A 7,724-nucleotide genomic window follows, 5' to 3' on the forward strand; every position below is an offset into this window, starting at 1 on the left:
CACCACCATCGTGATAAGTGTGAACTTGATGTGGAATTTGATATGCCAATATGTGAAAATTGTGAAGATCAGTTGCCAAATGAATGCAAACAAGAGCTTTTACACATTTTAAGTTTTGTTGTTTTCAAACATCCGGAATTACATTTTATACAACTTTATTACAATTTTAGGTGAAACAGACACCTTTGATATATTTCAAAAAAATAGTTGATTTAAAAAAATGGTTAGTTTGATTAGTTCTTTGAACAGGCTAAGAAAACTTTCTGATAATTTAGTTTACTTTGGTTATTATTGTTTTTTAATGTGACACATGCGAATTTTTATTAACTGTAATAGTAAATTTCAATTGCTTTTTTGAAGTGTTAAAAAAGTTTGCAAACACTGGCTTCTTATAGTTGGGAAGCACATTCGAAAAACATTTTCATAACTGTTGTAAGAAATTTGAAGATTTTGGAAAGGAATGTTTAATATTCAAGCAAAGCTTTTAACTTCAAAATAAAATAATTTGAGTCAAAAAAGTCAAACAATTTTTTTAGGTCTATTTGTTTGTTTTTATCAAAATAATTATTATTTGTATTACATGTGTTACACAGCTAAATTAAACATATAGTTATAAAAGTGGGATTTTTAATCAAAATCAGTAAACTCTTTAAATTTTTATTGTAAATAATTTATTTCTTAACGTAAAAATAGTTCCAACAATATTTGCTCCCAAATTTTAATCAAAATCTTTTGTCTTAACAACCCAGTCATCAAGCATACATTGGAAAAACGTTGGGTCAACGCATAGTGGTGCATTGGCCCAACGCCATATAACGCATACAACGTTCGGCCAATGTTGTATACAACATTGGCCTCACGTTGTATGCAACATTTGCGTAACGTTGTATACAACATTGGCCCAATATCGTATGTAACATTTGGCCAATATTGCATAAAGCGTTGGCAAATTTTGTTATGAACTACCTATATACTGACATTCAACAACAAATGTTGTATATCGGCCTAACGTTTTATGCAATATAAGATCGTTGTTACAAATAGATGATTTGAATCGCTACATTGAAATTTATAGAGAAAAACAAAAATTTATGATACAAGAATTTGTTTATTTAATTTACATAATTTCTCCGCTTAATATACATATTGCAAACACCAAAAATAAACCAAAAACTAACACATAGTTTTAAATAAAAAAACTCCGTATAACATTTATGGAGTAGTTTCGATATTGGCTTAGCAACCTGTTATTGAATCGTGTTTAGCTAATGATGTATGGTCCTCACGACTATCATCTTTTTTTTCATCATCTCTATCACATGCCTGCATAAATCATGCTTATTTGACTTCACAGCTTCTGCAAAAAAATTAGTTTTTTGTTTAATTATGGACCAAAGAAACATAACAAATTGAAAATAATTGTGTAATGCAAAAATGAAACTGCAAAAATAACTTTTCTAAACCACTTACCAGTAGCAACATATGCAATTAATATTTTTCCTATTCCGATTTTTTGTCCTCTCCCAGCATAGTTTAATTTTACAGCTAGGCCATTTTTAAGAATTATTCTTAGTAAATAACATATACAATCTCCTTTGTCTTTAACTCTAATTTGTCCCAATTAATTAACCTGCAAAAATATACAACCTGGCAATAAAAGTTACTTTTGGTTACACTTAAATTAATATAAAATCTCATTTACAAAAAACCTTCAAAAAGTATTTTGTTTAAAGTATATAAATTGTACAAAGATATCATACAAAATGCATAAACGGATCATAAAAAAATATATACCATTTGCTTAAGTACTTTCTTGACTTTTTTTTCTCAAGTACTTAAACTCTCCACTGCTTTTAATGGCATGACACTCTTTTAGGCAAATCGTTATTTAACATATCTTTGTTACTCAAATTTTTATATAATTAAATTTGATGTGTTTTCTAGTTCACCAAATTGCACTTCAATGCTTGCCCATCGTGCCAATAATACCTGCATATCTTTAGGGGATACAATTTTATCTTGAAACAATAAAGTTAGTAATATTCTTAAGAAACTATACTACAAATTACATTTAACATTTAGAATCAGGCAAATTTTTAATGATAAAAATATAATGGATTCATAATATTTTTATGAATTATGGAATTTTCAAGTATGCATTCAATTTCAGGCATTGACACAAAACAGTTTTCGTTAACTTTTGAGATACAGATTGTACTGTAAAAAAAAAATTCATATTAAAACAATGTTTCTCCAACAAGGTTCGTAGCCAAATATTTATATAAAATTCCCTGACTTTTTTTCTAAAATTTTGAAAAAGATGAGTTTCCCTGACCATTTTTAACAATGGTTTTTACAAAATGTTTAAAATTACTATCTACTGTAATAGAAATCCGAAAAAATTGTGCATGCTTTGAATGACAAAACTTATAAAACTTAGCTATTAGTTAATCTGGATATTAGTATGGATCATATTATACATATTAATATGTATCTTATTATTAAAAAGGACTAAGAATGAACACTTAGAAAAACATAAGTTTCAGAAATAATAAATGGGTAGCACCAAAAAAAAACATAATAGCTTAATTGTAAAACGAGTAACTTCTTAATCAGAATTCTCTGAATTTTCCATGACTATCTAAAGGGAAAAAAAAATTCCCTGACTTTTCCAGGTTTTCAATGACTTTAGACAAAAATTTTAATTTTTCAGGTTTTCCAGATAGAGTACGAACCTTGTCCAATGTTTGTAAATAATATTTTTTTACACATTTTAATTCTGAATTCTAATAATACTACAACTTTTAAAAATAATATCATCTATACAAATATTGTATAACCTTCGTCTATCAGATAAATTTAAATAAACGTTTATATAATGAATACTAATGACCCATCGGCAACTGTTAAAACTTTAAACTCATATGAATACTATGTTTTTTTTCCAAAGAGTTGATTCCAAATGGATTTCAAAGATGGTGTAAGCTAAGATATGTTGATTATTGCACAATAAAATGTTCATTAAAACTCTGACTTATTGACCGTAATATATGAAAAAGTGTTTAAAAAATTGTTAAAGTTGAAGCTATGAATAAAGATCTCCTATCATCAGAAAAAAAGATATTTGATTTAAACTTGCCATTTATAACTTTTGTTCATTCAACTTCTTAGAGAAAACATTGAACTTCTGCAAAGAGTTTTTAGTTACAGTTAAATCCCAAAGTTTATAATTATTTTTTGTGTTATTGTATGAAACTAAAGATTACTAAAATTATTACTAAAATAATCTGAAGAACCATCTACACCAAGACATACACAATTTTTTTTCTCTTCAATCTTTATTTTGGCTGATCATTCTTACTTTTTTTCTTTTTTTGTCTCTAGAGCAGAAGTTTAGCCTTCTGCTAAGTTCAATCTTGCATTGCTATAAAAAGGAAGTTATTATTAGTAGATCGATTTTTAGTCAAGTTCTTCATTTGCTTAACGTGGGTCTCAAAAGAATTATTAATTAATTTTAGAGAATTATTATTATTAATTTAATTATTGGAGCAAAAAAAACTTTCATTTTATATTTTTATATAATTTGTTTGTCGTTTAAATTCATATATTCAAATACACTGGCCAGTATCTGCTAAAAGTAAAACCGTCATAATTCAGGATCTTCTTGAAGCCAGTGACTAAAATTTTCAAGGAATTTTTATTTTACTAAGTACTCTCAACTGTGTAAAAATCAGTAAAATCTGAGGTATAAGGTAACATTTTAATAAATTTCTGGGTCTTTTGACATGGAATTACCCCCAAGATAATTAAAAATTTCTTTGTTTATGTTTGAATAATCATGGTTGTAATTGTAAGTATTCTACACTTGGTTATAACTGTAAGTGAATTTTTTATTGTGTCTTAAAAATTTAAATAATAAAATTATATTTATAATTTCATGCCAAGCCTTATAACATTAAAAATTAACCGTTAAATAACATTGTTTTAGATTCCATGAAGCCTGTCTGCGCTTATGATTGCAACTAAAAAAGCAACTGAAGAAGCATAATAAATTGTGTCATATTGAGGCTTCAGTTTTTCATATATATTTTTTGTATTTTATTTTTTATTTTTTAACAATTATAAAAAAGTTTTGTTTAAGAGATTTAATAGTAATAGTGTTTTGTTATAGTGTTTTGATGGTTTGTTTTAGTGTTTTGTTTTAGTGATTTGAGGTGATTAATGTGTAACAACAAACTATGGTAATAATTAAAATTTCCTTTTCTGGACCTCTATTTTAATCCAGCTATGGTCATCTTAAATGTATACAATTTATTTACTGTATTGTGAGCCATTTTGTGTTTTTAGTTGCCTAATGCTTGTTGTAATGTGCAAGATATGGCACACTGCATGATATGTCCTAATTAATATCAATAAATATTTTTAATCTATATTTCTTTCAAAGTACATATGATATAAATTGTTAAATTATTGAGATCTTTATTTTTATTTATTAAATTTGGGTAAAAATGGATAAAAGCACTACAGAAGAAAAACGATACAAATTAAAACAGAATATTATCAATCATGGTGGCGTAATGAGAGAACTACTGAAACAGAGTAGAACAATTGTGGAGCAGTTTGAATCAAATCATTGTGTAATAATAATTTTTTGTTGCTTAAAAATATTATGAAACTCCAATTTGTTTTTTTAAACTGGTTCATACAAATTATCTTAGACAAAATATTCATGCGCCTAATACAACTTATTGCATTTACAACAAATTTAATATAAATAGTACCTTAACTTTTTTATGTTAGATAAAAAATGCAACTCTTGAATAAAAAAAGAACATGCAAGTTTGCGAAAAACAAACTTTAAATAATAAAGAAAACGCGCGTTTGAGATTTTCCTTCAAAAACCCAGAATAATCCCAGATGGGACCCAGTTAGATTCCGCTGACTAATTAAAAGAATTTGCTTTAATTCATGACTTTGGAAGCATCCAGGTAACAACTATAAACTTATAACCAGATCAGTATGATTATGTTTCGTATGAGAAAAAAGGTTTATAGGAGTCATTGAAAAGGTTAATCTAAGAGAAAAAGTCGTGCTTGTCAAACTTATGTGTCTAAATGTTCCTGCACGGTTGTTTAGATGGTCACCAGTGAATATCCAACGCTGGATTCCAGATATCTACATTTATATCTACATCACTATCTACAAAGTTGAAGTACTAACCATAGAATATTGAAAATAGCCATAGAATATTGAAAGGAATTTCATGTTTGCTGAGTTTAATTTGTCTTTTTTTTACTTTTTTTTTAATTGTTTGTTTTATTTACAATTTATAAATGATGTGAATAAAAAACTCATAAAAAATCATTTAAATTGAGTATGTCTTTTTCAAAAAGGTTTTTTCATACCTTTTAATTTTGTTGTAAATAACAAATAAGTATAATACAGAGTAAGTATAATATAGAAATAAAATAGTTATAATAATTATAACAATTAAATCATTATAACAATAAAATAATTATAATAATTATAACAAATAAGTATAATTCAAAATAAGTATAATATTGAAATAAAATAATTGTAATAATTATAACAAATGAGTATAATTTGAAATAAGTGTAATATAGAAATAAATAAGTAATAAAATCACTTAACTAATTAATTTTAAACTTGATTGATTGGTAAAAATTTAGGATTGGTTGATGTCAGATGTTAAAAGTATCACTAAATTTGTGTCCAAATCAAACCTCGATAATTCTTCAAGTAAAAGTAAGGTCAAAATAAAGTTGACATGCAACTTATATTTAGGAAAATAAAAATTTTTTTTTTATCACAGATTTTATCTCAGATTTTTTTAAAAGCTATAATTTTCAATGCCCTTTTTTATTGTCATCAAACTAAGGGCATTTTATGGATCTCAAAATAAACTACGTTATCTTGTTTTGAGAAACGCAAAACTAATTTTCTGGATTTAGCAGATTTTAAACTTTATTGATACTAAATATCAACATTGCAGCATTACTATAAGTACCTTAAAGAATAATTGTAACCAGAAACATTTTCCTCAGTTTTCCTCTCATTATTCAATCAAGATCAAACAACCTTCAAGTTACTGTAAATTCTAAGCGGTTTAGAATTTTTATGAAAATGTTTGCAATCTTTCCTAAGTCGTCTCCATATATTTGGGCCAAATTTTAGAAAATAATGTGATATAGGGTGCAGGTTTGTGTGCAGAGTTGTTACGACATAATATGTCTGGCAGATCTGTCGACATATTTTCAGACATTTTTTCTGCCGACATAAAATATGTCCCACATATTTTCGATTGACATATTTTGACATATTTTTATGTCTGAATTATTTTCTGCTGACATAAAATATGTCAGACATATTTTCTATCGACATATTTTGACATATTTTTATGTCTGAAATATTTTCTGCTGACATAAAATATGTCAGACATATTTTCTGTCGACATATTTTGACATAATTTTATGTCTGAATTATTTTCTGCTGACATAAAATATGTCAGACATATTTTCTGTCGACATAATTTGACATAATTTTATGTCCGAATTATTTTCTGCTGACATAAAATATGTCAGACATATTTTCTGTCGACATATTTTGACATAATTTTATGTCTGAATAATTTTCTGCTGACATAAAATATGTCAGACATATTTTCTGTCGACATATTTTGACATAACTTTATGTCCGAATTATTTTCTGCTGACATAAAATATGTCAGACATATTTTCTGTCGACATATTTTTACATAATTTTATGTCTGAAATATTTTCTGCTGACATAAAATATGTCAGACATATTTTCTGTCAACATATTTTGACATAATTTTATGTCTGAACGATTTTCTGCTGACATAAAATATGTCAGACATATTTTCTATCGACATATTTTGACATAATTTTATGTCTGAATTATTTTCTGCTGACATAAAATATGTCAGACATATTTTCTGTCAACATATTTTGACATAATTTTATGTCTGAATTATTTTCTGCTGACATAAAATATGTAAAATATATTTTCTATGGACAGATTTTGACATAATTTTATATCTGAATTATTTGCTGTTTGATATTCTTGAAGAAAAAATCAATCTAACAAATTTATTGCGCATTTCAACTTAATTTACAGAGTTAAGTAAATATAGTTTAACAAATTTGTTGCTTTTTTGCAATCAATTATAATTGAAGGTCAACAAAAAAAAAAATTTTTCTGGTGCTGAGCCTACAAATAATTTTTTGGATTGCATTTCACATTTTGATTTCAAATATGCAACTCATTTTTTACCATCACGTCAAGTTGTAAAGATATTTGTGTTCAGATCTTAAATATTTGGGGTAAAGTCCCTAATATTGTCAAAAAAAAAGTTGTTCAAAAGTATGTCAACTTGGGTCTCAAAAAAAGCGTATTTTAGAAGATAGTATAGAGATTTTAGAAAACATAAAAATTTCTCCTTAAAATTTTTTGGCAAAAAAATTATTTGAAAAAATGATAAAGGCTCTTAAAGCTAAAGGCTCTTAAAAAAGCTAAAGGCTCTTAAAAAAATGTCAACAAAATGTTTTTCAGCAATAATACAAAAAATACTTATTTTTATTACAAACGAATAACATCTTTAAAATCTCTATGAAAATACGCTTCTTTTGAGACTCAGGTTGACATACTTTTGAAGAACTTTTTTTTCGACAACGTTAGGGACT

At 26.2% G+C, this 7,724-nt stretch overlaps 1 long non-coding RNA gene across 1 annotated transcript; it reads right to left on the minus strand.

Annotated features, from left to right (window-relative positions):
• Nucleotides 1–1,088: 1,088 nt before the first annotated feature.
• On the minus strand, nt 1,089–5,385 carry LOC136077049 (uncharacterized). The gene is made up of 3 exons (XR_010636789.1): nt 1,795–5,385; nt 1,471–1,630; nt 1,089–1,357 (listed from the first exon to the last, which is right to left on the minus strand). It is a non-coding gene; the product is annotated as an uncharacterized LOC136077049 (long non-coding RNA).
• Between the last annotated feature and the right edge of the window lie 2,339 nt (nt 5,386–7,724).

Source organism: Hydra vulgaris, chromosome 02, assembly GCF_038396675.1.
Source record: "Hydra vulgaris chromosome 02, alternate assembly HydraT2T_AEP".
In the NCBI taxonomy this organism is placed as follows: domain Eukaryota; kingdom Metazoa; phylum Cnidaria; class Hydrozoa; order Anthoathecata; family Hydridae; genus Hydra; species Hydra vulgaris.